This window comes from Urocampus carinirostris, chromosome 7 (genome assembly GCF_059441175.1).
Source record: "Urocampus carinirostris isolate Australia breed hairy pipefish chromosome 7, RoL_Ucar_1.0, whole genome shotgun sequence".
In the NCBI taxonomy this organism is placed as follows: Eukaryota; Metazoa; Chordata; class Actinopteri; order Syngnathiformes; family Syngnathidae; genus Urocampus; species Urocampus carinirostris.
Window position 1 is genome coordinate 34,391,986 of NC_142355.1, and position 13,265 is coordinate 34,405,250.

Consider the following 13,265-nt stretch of genomic DNA (forward strand, 5'->3'; position numbering starts at 1 on the left):
ATGAGATAGCTATAGATGGAGTGTGAGGCGCTTCTCAGAAATTCTGCATGTATTGTGGTCTTCCAGTGACTGCAAATGCGGCAAGTATTCCAGTGCTTGTGATAAACTAGGTCATGATTGCTCAGATGTTGGCATGGAAAAATGTTAAATTTAAAAAACTGCAGCACAATATCGATTATAAGATTTGTGGTAAGATCGGGCCTAAAAATAAAAATTAAAAAAGAAAAAAAATCAAGCTCGACCTGACACAGGTCAGCAGATGATAAAGCCAGATCCAGGCAGAGCACGACTAATTAACTTTTTTTGCAGGACTGAGCCCGAAGCAAACCCCAAAATTTCACATTTTATTTGTTGGGATTCGGAAGGAGGTGAGGCGAGGCGATTTATGATAATGAATTAAAGCCTGTATTTTGTGACACAAGTTAAACAAGACCGTGTAAACATTTACATATTTCATATTTTTGTCTGCAAAGGTAACATTAACCGACAATTTTCCATCATTGGCAGATTTTTTAAGAGTTGATGGGAAAATATTAAGGCCGTCTGTAAATTGGGCCATAAACCAAGGCAGCAGTACGTTCTTAAAACCTGGTGTGGAACTTGTGGAGGGAGTGGTGGAGACAGACAGAAAAACAATGATGGTTGGATTAAAAGACAATATGGAGTCATTTGAATTGATTTTACAATAGTACAGTAAGCGAAATTATATAAACACACACTTGTTTAAAAAAAAGTCAGCGAGAGAGAAGCTTGACCCGAACGTAAAGATTGACATTTTCGGTTCGACAAGAGCCAAAATGTAATTTTTAAAAGCGATGCGCAATTACTGCTTTTTTCCTATCGATACCAATAACCGATAAAATCCAGCTTCTGGAGACCAATATCAACTGCACTGCCATTTTATCATCATTTCGACTTTGAAAAGAGTCACCGTAATGTCTGCCATGAGCCTCATCAATTACCTCGTAACCACAACATCACGTTACCTTTTACAAGCATTGAGAGGAGAGACAGGTGAGCGGTCTTAAAAGTCATCTATAATCCCAGTTATCCAAAAAGGCCTTGGTGTCACCTCTGGCAGAGGATCCACTTTTTGTTTCATAAATCCCAAAGGACAACGATGACGTCAGGCAGACTTTATCCCGCAGATGCAGTTCGGCTTTGAAGGAGAGAGAAACCCCGACAGCTTTCACCGATGAAGTTGTTTCTTTCTGCAATGAATGGTTGAACTCTGCGCGCCTCACCAGCAGGACACACTTTCAAATCGCACGCTTTGATGAAAGGACAAGTTTGATGAGGGAGTGAGGGGAGAGCGCAGTAGCTTTAAAACCAAAGTCAATTCATTAGTCTCATCTGAGGTAATTGCCCGGACAGCGGCACGGCAGAGTTGAGCGACACATACAGTAGTGGACTGGATCGAGATATGAAACAACCCCACAACTTTAAAAATGAATACATGAGAATGGCATGCTGATAGTAGGGTAAGGAGTAGCTAATTTTCCTTTGCTATGAGTGCAAAAATTATGGAAGGCTAATACACTAAATTGCTACAAAAACTAAAATATATAGTTTTTACAAATAACAGTAGACGCCTGGGACACAACCTTGGGATGTTTTCATGTTACAATGTGGAATACATTGTTTGTGGAACCCCTTGTTACGGCATTTTCCTCACTATACGACGTAAATAACTTATTATATTAAATTCCCAATGACTTTCAAAATGTAAACTTTGCGGTGATAATGTGTATGACAGTGGGAGTCACGTGCTCTATGTTTCTACAATACCTGTCTGCTATTAGGGGCCGGTCACACAGCCGTTTGCGTCTATATCGCGGGTAAAATTTTGCGTTTTTTTTTTTTGCCCGTGGTGGCCCGCGATGGAAAATGCGCAAAATTGGCCAACCCGCTGTCCATCGGTGGTATGCCCGCAAAACAGACGCCGGCGACTGTTCCGCTTCCTCATCGCGTCATTTTCGCGTCATTTTCTCGTGTGGACCACGGGTATAAAAGCTGCCGAGCCGGCGTTATGCCGAGAAATGCATCCTTGCCGAGATTTGCATCCCCTCGCTACTACAACCACTTTTACCTCGTTTTATCTCACTTTTATATCACTTTTAGGGAATTTAATGGCGAACATATAACCAAAACCACTTCGTCTTGCATTTGTTGGGAATGTAATACAACTTAAACCATTCCGTCTTTGTATTTGTTGTGAATGTAATCGAACGGTAATGCAAGCCGTATACAAATCACTTTTGAGCAGGTAACATGTTTATTTTGCCTTTTTCTATTCAAATCGCTCGTATTGAAACTGTTATGCACTCTACCATAAAGCTTATTTCTGCATAATAAGCTTTACGGTAGAGTGCATAACAGTTCTCAAAAGTGATTTATATACGGTGTGCATTACCGTTCGATTACGTTCACAACAAAAACAAAGACGGAATGGTTTATGTTGTATTACATTCCCAACAAATGCAAGACGAAGTGGATTTGGTTATATGTTCACCATTACATTCCCTAAAAGTGAGATAAAACGAGGTAAAAGTGGTTGTAGTAGCGAGGCGATGCAAATCTCGGCAGGGATGCATTTCTCGGCATAACACCGGGCTGTAGAAATCATAACCGCTCAAGACACAGTCCCGTGAAGATCAAGATTTCAAGCTATGGCACCGAAGAAGCCAATATGTTATTATTGTAATAGTTTTTCATTTTTATTTTATTATCTTGTTATGAAATGAAAAGAAATGTCAAGAAATAAAAATGGATTAAGACGAGGTCACTACGCTGACGGGGATCCATGTTCACCCCCTTGACGTCTCGAGCACAACTGACGTGTGCTCGGCAAATCGCGCTGTATATACGCGGAGAAAGGCGTTTGACCGTCATACGCGTAACATGCTAATTTCACGTAATAACACCGCGATACAGGCGCATAACATGCTATGACCGTGCTCCACCCACGATTACCCGCTGAATTCACCTACTAATTCCAAAGTCAAGGTGTACAAAAGTTTAAGACCCCTTCCTTTTGCCTTTATATTGATTTTTAACATGATTTGATCATATGAAATGTTAATGTTTTTACCTGTGGTTCTGAGAGTTTGGATCGCATTAACTCATTACCATAGATTTTCTGTACCCGTCATACAACAATATTACTTTGCGATCGCCACCTTAAAACAGAATAATGTCGTATCCCGGGGTCCAATCTAGTAGAGTAACTACCATTTATCCCTACTGTTGCTTACAAAAAATAAAATAAAACACTAAGGACTGCAGTGACCCGAATTAAAGTGCCACTTGACTTGAATGGGACCACATTGGAAGGTCATGACTAAGCAGGCAAGAACACATTTGTCAAACCGAACGAAGCAGAGAAGATGAGAGGCGTCCCCTTGTCCCGGATCAAAACGCGCAACCAGCGGTCGTCAAATTTGATGAAATTAAAGTGCCACTGTGATCTATTCCATCAACCATATTTCTCTCTCTGAGAAACATTACCCTAAACTGCCATGCCACTTCTGAGGGACGCGTAAACTCTGCATGACAAGTCTAAAACCGAGCCCCTTTGAAAAGTCAAACCCAATGTCATATTCTGTTACATCAGTGTGAAGCAAAGAAACTCGAGTTGGACTTGAATTCAAAGATGAAGCTGGGTTCCTAGCTTCGGCTTTCATATTTTTGTTAGTTTTTAGCTGAACTTTGGCTCATGTTTACAGTCCGAAGGATACCAAAAAAATTAACAAGCCTTCTTCAATAATTTTTTCGGGTCAGCAAAAATGAGTTTCAGCCAGTGAAAGGACATAAAAGCTTGCATTAATCCCCTCCAGCGAGAAACAGGAGACTGAGCGAGTTGGTTACACCAAGAGCAGCTGAAAAGAGTCAATAGTTGGGGTTGGTCCGAGCTGGTATAAGTGGCTAACTTTAGCCATTACAAGGATAAGCTACTGAATAAGAGCAGCAGAAAAAGAGCAAAAAACTATTGTTGATTTAAGCTGGTAAATATGGTTGGACGAGAAGCCACTAAAAAGACAACTAACCAGAATTTTTAAACCTTCGGTACGCTAAATCACTGTACTCAGCAGTTTACTTGCTTGACCAAAAGCAAGAGCAGCTAATAATAGCAATAGTGGCTAACGACAAGCAACAGCTTGCAGCCAATTGGCTAACATGAGTGGCTAGAAATGGAAACAGTGGGGGGGGAAAGTAGAAAATGCCTAAATGAAGTGACTTGGCAATTATCAAATGTGTGGCTAAACTGTGTATGGTAAGCCATTCAGACTTCCGTAATAGTAATATGATGGCCAAAACCTCTTCAAAGATCATCTCAACTTGTGTATCATTGCAAATTTCTCAAAACAATCATGTACAGGTGTTTTTGTTTACTAGTTGAATCATTTGTGTTTGGTTTAAATAAAGTATTTTACACCACTGGGGTCGATACATAATACATACTGGGGCTTTCAGACGTATTAGGAGATAAGTGAATAACACTGCTATCTCATTTGTGTGTGTGAAAAAGCACTACTTCACCTCAGGGTTACACCTGTTGCCAGACTTTAGTCCAGCATGGGGGGAGAGGTCAGAAGTTGAGGGGTCGTATGACACTTGGTTTGTTATTTCATTGGCAACCCACACATAACCACCGTCAACTGAAAAAGCATCGACTGCCGGTGTCAACGCCAAAAATGTATAAATTATGATTGCACTTTGGGCCAGATGTTCAATTAAACTGTCAATTCTTTAGTCGATAAATGTATTAGTTGTAGATGGGAAACATGTTTTCTTTTCACTCTTTCCGTTTTGATGTGGAAAATTAGTTGAAGTTTGGATAATTTGATTAATGATGTGGCTCATAAATAAAATGCATTATTATTATTATTATTATTATCATAAAGTGTTAATTAGAAAATATTGGTTGCCATCAACTAGAATAAAAACAAATATGGATAATGTATCATGCATGGCCTTACGGGTGAAATTCACTTTTTAATGGACGCAGCAATATGCAATCAGGATAATGGATCACGGAATATATTTCGACCGGACAATGCACTGAGGCTGTAAAGTGCAAAGCACAAAGTAGCAAGGGATTACAGTAATTTCTTAAGATAACACTCTTTCCTAAGGCTGATCAACTGAATATTTTCAGGGGAAAAAAAAAACAAAAATGTAGTTTTCATTAAAAAAATAGTGTTGTTAGAAATATAGGTCTCGTGTCTGTTAAATAGTTATCCACAGAACTCAAGTAAATTATTGTGCAACAAATTATAATGTAATAAACATTCTTATCTAACTATTGAAACAGAAAGTGCGGTGAATTCAGCTGAGTCGATGTGAGCCAAACAAAAAGGAGCCATGCAAACGTGTACAGTGCCAAGTACCCGTGCTGCATATCACACCGGCAAATGCTGGAAGCATTCATACGTAAAGTGCCGACCACAAATGCGTTGCTGTCACTCAAAGAAGCCACGAATCAAATGAAACTCAAATATCGCCGCGGAGAACGATCTGGCCGGCGTTTGCCGCAAAGAATGTCGAGCACGTTCACGTTGCAACAATCCAGCAAAACAATTCCAACAAGTTGTTTACTTCACATAGCTTGCGGGAGAGGTTTTCAAATGTCAACAGCGTTGTGGTCTTCTTTCTGTAGGTGAGGAGGAAACAATGGCTGACCACTGTGTCTTTGTTGACAATGATATTATCCAGTTAACATGTCTCCAAAAAGCTATGTTGGAGAGAATAGAGCTTGGCTTGAATCTATCGATCAATATTTTGTCTGGTACTAACCTAACCTGTTAATAACTTAAATGCAACGTTCTCATAAAATATTGTGAGACCTTGGTGGGTGTCTGTGGGCATGATTCCCGAAATAAAACTGTGTACCTTATGAATTCAAATGTATCATTCTGGTGTTTTTAGAGCAGAATCAGGAAACTTGATCTATGATGAATGTGTGCCCTTGTAAACATTTGAATCATAAACACACTAGTTATAAAGGCAATGACACAGAAAACAAGTCACACCCACATATCATTGAAGACTTAACAGGAGTTCAAATCTGCTCGTCATGTAATTAGACTAAAAATAGTTGATCCAATCCGATTCTGTACTATTTTAAGGTATCATATCGGCATGTCAACAGACAAAATTACCTGTATGAGTTTCAAATGGAATTGAATGTAATTCTCATATTGCCATTATACTAGTGTTTTCCTTCTCTGAGAAAAAGGTTTCTAATTGCTTTCAAGGGAAGTTTTTATACAGTGTAGAAAGTGCCAGCAGTGAGGCGCCGAGCAGGTTTCCTGTGCGGAGCGCTCAAAGCTAAACCTTTTTTTTTGGTGGCTGAAAGTTTAAGTTTTCAAATTAGGGAAAACGCCACGCTCTTCAATGTCACATTTTAGCCAGCCGTCTAGTCACAGTGCAGGTGGGTCAGAACAAACACAGCAACAACCGAATGTCATCTTTGCATCTTTTGATAGAGATACGTAGCACAAATTCACACAAGGTGTTAGCGATCATTTATATTATATAAATGATCGCAAATCTAAGAGTTATTTTGATTGACTAAAATATGATCTTTTTTTTTACAATACAAGTAATGAGACTCTGGCAGGATCAATTAAACCCTGGCAGCCTGACAGAACATTCCTACGTATGGGAAACACTGCAATGACAAGATAGTGATGAGCGCCATAACATTGACATAAATATTACAGAAGGTGTATTCATGATGTGAAAATATGTCACTAGTAAACATTATACAAGTGCTCTAATATGTACAGTCGTCACACATAGGCTTAGAAAAAATATATCACTCATTCTTATTAAGTGGCATTGTCTTAACTGTACACATTATTAGTTTATATACATCACAATAACTATACGAATGTTTCATATATTTTAAAATGGTCATCATATCTTGAATCCCAAGAGTTTAAGCTTTCCAATGATAGGCGACATCGTACAAACATTAATTTGTTTATCAAAAGTCCGATGGCTCATTAAGTTAAATCATGTCTTTCTTCTATAGTTTGAGTAAGTCTAGTTCAGAAAAGTAACACAATGTGTCGCTATCAATTGTGGAATTGGTCGGGCTGCTGTCAATTGGATTGTGATGAATAGAATTGTCTTTATTGTCATTGATAACAATGGAGTGAGCATTGCAATGAGGGCAAACATATAATAAAGACTTAAAAGAAAAAATAAGAAAAAAGAATGTCAGGATAAACAGGAAACAATATTTACAAGGAAGTGCTTGGAGACAACTAGTTGTAACAATAATGCATTGAAATAATAGTGCATTGAAAAAAAGTGTAATAAAAAAAAGTGCAATATCATTAGGCAGCAACACAAATTCCAAAATAGTTGATAAAGAAGATCTGAGTACATGTTTTTCCAATGCAATTGGCAAGATATATACAGTATTTTTCACAGTTTGTCACTTGGATTGAACAATGTGTCTTCATATCTAATTTATTAATTTGTAATCTATAATTGTAGTCTCGCAAACACACTTTGGTGTGCCTTCAAAAAAACAAAACAAAAACAAAAAAGATATGTCAAAACAAAACTCAATGTGCGTGCTAATGTCCAGAAGCAATTACAATACTAAAAGCTGAGCAATGTAACTGATAATAGCCAAGCTCTAAGATGCCTTGCACACTTTATGAAGAGTTAGAGAAGAGTCATGACCAAATTCTGCTACTTTTCTGTAGAAAATCAAAATTATATTATCATGAGGAACATGCTTAGAATATTTCTAATAAGTAGTTTTGGCTGATTTGATATTATAGGATGGCAGCAAGTGACCATATATCAGGACTCTCCAGGGCCTCGCACACATTATGAAGAGGTAGAGAGGAGACACAACCAAGTTGAGCTAATACTTCCAACAGGAAATCAAAACATATTCTGATGTCGAACATAATAATTCTAATCCTTCAACAAGTAATGTCAACTGATATGAATATTATAATGAGTCATCAAATGACTACTTATGGGGTCTTTATTTTTCCTATAAGGCCGATATCCTCGACCTAATAGTTGGCCAATATTGGTTCAATAACCATCGGCCTGATCATTTTTGTGCATCCCTGAAAAGAACAGCATGAACTGGAGCCAGATGTGAACGCACAAACATGTCGTATATCATTGAAGTCACTGTCTGTTTCCAATAAACGGGGCTTAAAATGCATTTGCTAAAAAGTTTTAGAGATGATAAAAATCAAATGACTTTCACAAACACATTGCCCACTGAGCTCACATCTACTCGTTCGTATTTTCTATATGCAAACCGTGATTTATCCAGATTTGATCAAGACTTGCTGGGGAAATTTCAAGTTTCTTAGTGCCGGTTGAGTTGCTTACGATGGGTCTTATTTGATTTTAACCAGACTCGCCATATGTGTGCAGTGTCAGAGGCTGTATAAGTCACACAGACTTTCATCTTGATCCAGTCCAGATTCAAATTTTATTGAAAAACAATCCAATTTGTCTATTGCTTATAACAAAATTTCCATTAAATGTTGGGGAAAAAGCCCCCCCAAAAAATAAATAAAAAATATTTTATACAAACAGTAGATTGTTGTGTTATGGCGTCCCTACCTTATGATATTTTCACATTCCCATGTTTTTTGACCACCTAGTTACAGCATTTTCGCCACCATACAAAATGAAAAACAAATTATTTCAGAAGCCCCAAAAACAAAGACAATTCAAACTTTGCAGTGTATGTGTGTATGACGAGTTTTATAGTATTAGCTGAACTACTTCCCACAATGCCTTTCTCTATTCGTTCAGTATGGAATCTTATGTGCTTCTTAAGGACTTGGCATGTTAGTGAGATTCAATACTGTATTTTTGTACCGGTTTTATTAGCTATAGGTTCCTAGACTTGCTAAAGAGAAAAGCAAAAAGATGATAACCAGGGAAACACAGCTCGCAGTTATCCTAATTATACGAAGAGAGCACACACATTATTACCCTTCCTAAGGAATATGGCTGTAACCAATTGATGATTGATGGTTTTTAGGAATTAGAAGATAATTAAAACAACAGAGACTTTGAAGGTCCCAACACAAGTGGAAGTTTTAAAATCAGTTTTAATTCGAACCGGCTGTATCTTCCCCACATTGCATCCACCCACAAACTCCACTTACCAGCTCAAGTACCGCCGCGCCAAAAGGTAAATATAATTTAATTTCTCCTTTAAATGTATTTATTTACAATACGTTAGGTGATCATGCAAATTTATATTATGTAAAAGTAGTTTTCGGTATACACTTTTTTGTTATTTTATGTTTTTTATCCTTGGGTACTAGGAGTACGGAACACATTAGCTAATTATCATCATACGATTATTTGACCTTCTTATCCCAAACTCAAAACAGATTAATGTTTTATCCCGGGGCTCCACTGTACTTGAGTAAATAAAGAATTAAATGGGGTTAAATCAATGGAGTATTCTAAAGGCATTACAACCCTCATAAGTGGACGTTTTTAAATCAGTTTTAATTTTATTTTGCCGTTTCCTGTACTCTCTGCATCCACCCATTACCTTCATTGTACCAGCTCAAGTCATGCCACACCAAAGGTACATAAACTGCGTTTTTCCCTTTACAAGTACATTTATTTATAATGGTATTTATTTAGTATATACTATTCTAATAGTTTAATGTTATATCGTGGGTGCTGGGGTTTCTCAGAACATATTAATATCTTATCCTGGAGGTCTACTGTACTTACGTTAATTAAGAATGAAAAAGGGATTAAAGCAGTGAAGTTGTCTAAAGGTGGGACAATCCTCTCAAGTGGGAACTTTAATATCAGTTTTAAATTTAGTCGCTGTCTCCTGCCCTTTCTGCAAATACCAGTTAATTCCACTCTACCAGCTTAAGCCATGTCCCTTCCAAGGTGTATATTTTTGCATGTATATTTAGTTATGCTATTTAATCATTCAGTATTGCGTAGAAGTATTACTTAGTACATATTAGTTAGTTATTTTAATGTTTTTAATGAGGTACGGGGGGTAGCGAATTTCCATAAGTGTATATCCTCCCTTATACGACCAATTTTCATTTTACGATCCCCAATTCAAAACAGATTAACGTCGTATCTCGGGGGTCCACTGTACTTACGTTAAAGAAGAATTTAAAGAACTAAAATTAGACCATCCGTCCTCTTTATAAGCGATGTATACTCTCCGTACTGACAAGACATCGGGGTGGAAACGTCACGTAGCTCCACAACAACCGCTTACGAACTTGTCCACGCGAGGAATGTGGACATTTAATCCCGCTGTCGACTCGCAAAAAGTGTAACTTAAAAGAGGCGGGCGAGGCGACTTGGAGCTTTCTTCATGTGAAGCTAACTTTTTTTTCCTCCTTACCTCCTCGACGTTTAGCGGTTTCCGTCCCGTTGATGAGCCCGCCCGGAGAAGCAATCCAAAGTCGAGGACATGGAGCGGTGCCGCTTTAATACGGGTGGGCTTTTTGGTCCACGGAACGTCCGCTCGTGTTTCTCTTCTGCGTGGAAACGACAACTGCCGCTGCATTCTCCACCAGCCTGACGCGGGAGCGCGCGCGCGCCGGGATCCTGGGCAGGCCATGAGAGTCGCGTGAACGCGCACCCGCAATTCAGTGTTTCAAGCACCAAACTTGAACCACTAAAGTATTTTCAATACTTAAATTTAAGTATTTAAGGTATTGCGGTGAAATTAAATATTGACCTATTTTAAACCAATTTAAAAACCAAACACGATACCCAGAATGCACTTTGTTTTTGCCCCAAATTAACATCACTGATTTCGCTTACCGTGCTTTTTAATTGTTGTTGTTTTTTTTACGTTTTAGAAAACTACACATGAATGAAATCCACACTTTTGTCATCACCGTGGTAAGCAATGTTTCAAAGTATGCTCCTGATAATAGTAAAAGTAGCATGCTAACGATAAGCTAGATAAACGCCTAATAGCCACGAGAGCCGTGTGAACGCGCACCCGTGATTGAATGTTTCCAGAAACAAACTTCTTTTCCCGACCAGAGGGGGGATTTTTTAAGGCTTATTGTTCTGTCTTCTTTATTCATTATCCATTATCCTTTATCGGCCAGTTCATAATACGCTGCAAAGCCTAGGAGCCGGGACTCTTACTCTCAGCCAAAAGGCCAAGCTAAGGTCCTAGCCTTAAAGCCTTGCTGCGATCATTGCGAATGCACCGTTCCCGGAGGTACTGCAATACCGGGCTGATGCGTGGAGTGGACAGAGCAAGCTCTTATTCCATCTCCGGATTGCAAAAATCAAGCCTTAATTGGAATTACAATAAATCCAATCGTGCTAACCTGATGGTATCTCCTCTGCCAGGTCAGTTCAACAACCACGGCCAGATATTTCTGGCCGTGAAGCAGACGCTGTTGGGCACTGAATATAAAGTACACAGTGGGGTTTTGGGGTTTTTAAGGGTTATTGATCTATCTTCGTTATTCATTATCCATTATCCGTTATCGGTCAGTTCATAATACGCTACAAAGCCTAGGAGCCGGGACACTTACTCTCAGCCAAAAGGCCAAGCTAAGGTCCTAGCCCTAAAGCCTTGCTGCGATCATTGCGAATGCACCGTTCCCGGAGGTACTGCAATACCGGGCCGATGCGTGGAGTGGACAGAGCAAGCTCATATTCCATCTCCAAAATGCAAAAATCAAAGTGGCCAAGCTAAGGACCTAGCATCAAAAGGCCAAGCAAGGCCAAGCTAAGGACCTAGCAGTGAGCATAAAGCTTGCTGCGATGAGTGGTGACATTGCCTGTAACAAGGCTCAAACATGGAGGGGGGGGGTTTTAAGGGTTATTGATCTATCTTCGTTATTCATTATCCATTATCCGTTATCGGTCAGTTCATAATACGCTACAAAGCCTAGGAGCCGGGACACTTACTCTCAGCCAAAAGGCCAAGCTAAGGTCCTAGCCCTAAAGCCTTGCTGCGATCATTGCGAATGCACCGTTCCCGGAGGTACTGCAATACCGGGCCGATGCGTGGAGTGGACAGAACAAGCTCTTATTCCAACTCCGGATTGCAAAAATCAAAGATCATGGCAAAGGGCCACACGGCCAAAAGGCCAAGCTAACCTAACCACTAAGCCATTAGCGTGGGTGAAATATAAATTCAGAACCACCACCATATAAGTGTTTGCAATACAAAATAAAATAAAATAATTCATCATTATTTCATTAGCTGCAGCGCTTATCCTCAGTAGGGTCGCAGGGGTGCTGGAGCCCATCCCAGCAATCATCGGGCAGTGGCAGGGGGACATCCTGAACTGGTTGCCAGCCAATCGCAGGGCAATAAAATAAATAACAATACAAAACAAATATGTTGAAAAACAAAACACGATACCCAAAATGCACTTCGGTTACTTCGAAAATTTACATTGCTGACTTTGCTTACAGTACCTTTTTTATTTAACTATATAGAAAACTATACGCCAATAACGACGCTAATGTCAACTCTTTCTGCAGTATACTGTATCAAAATATGCTCCTCTTAACTCTTTCACTACCAATAGCGACTAAAAACGTCAAAAATATGTTCCCCATTAAGTGCCATTGACGGTTTTAGACGTCAATTCACCATTCTCGACTAAAGCCTTTATTTAACATATTTAAATTGAAAATTAGGGACTGACATCTAAAGCTTTCAATGGCACCGAATCGAGAACAGATTCTTTTACATTTAGTTGTCAATGACATCAAATCAGTTAAAGTAAAAACATTTATTGGACTTTAAGCCTTGCTTAACTCATTACCATGCACAGTTACCGAGCAAGCCTACTTAAAGCATCAGTGTGTAATATTTGACCACTAGATGGCACTGTTGTCCAATGCGTACAAGAACAAGTGCCACAGAGCACGGTGTAGCAGACCAACATGGTGGCAACCTCTCGGTAGGGATGTAAAAGAATGTAAAATAATACCAATTCATCGACCTATACTGTAATTCATTTTTCTTTTTATAAAAATGAACAATAGTATGATAGTTTTATGTCGTTTTTTTCCTTGTATACAAATTGATGTTGTTTTATTTTTACTGAATTTTTTTTTGTACCTCTAGGAGGCACTAAGTATTAACCACTTAGAGTCTAAACGGATGATTGAAATCTGTGAATACTACTAAATTCGACGTCTTTAGTCGTAATTGGTAGCGAATGAGATAATAGTGAAAACAGTACGCTTATGATATGCTTGCTAGAAGCCTCATAGCCACAAGA

The 13,265-nt window shown here is 38.9% G+C and overlaps 1 protein-coding gene and 3 pseudogenes across 1 annotated transcript in view; all 4 read right to left on the reverse strand.

Annotated features, from left to right (window-relative positions):
* The window catches only part of peak1 (pseudopodium-enriched atypical kinase 1), a 77,327-nt gene extending 66,721 nt beyond the window's left edge, over positions 1-10,606 (reverse strand). The window contains 1 exon segment of the mRNA XM_088340671.1: positions 10,397-10,606. The gene's annotated coding sequence lies outside the window, so the exon portion shown is untranslated.
* Positions 10,607-11,211: 605 nt separating this feature from the next.
* Positions 11,212-11,355, reverse strand: LOC148363126 (U2 spliceosomal RNA; annotated as a pseudogene).
* Positions 11,356-11,609: 254 nt separating this feature from the next.
* LOC148363127 (U2 spliceosomal RNA) lies at positions 11,610-11,749 on the reverse strand (annotated as a pseudogene).
* A 239-nt stretch (positions 11,750-11,988) lies between these two features.
* Positions 11,989-12,125, reverse strand: LOC148363128 (U2 spliceosomal RNA; annotated as a pseudogene).
* Between the last annotated feature and the right edge of the window lie 1,140 nt (positions 12,126-13,265).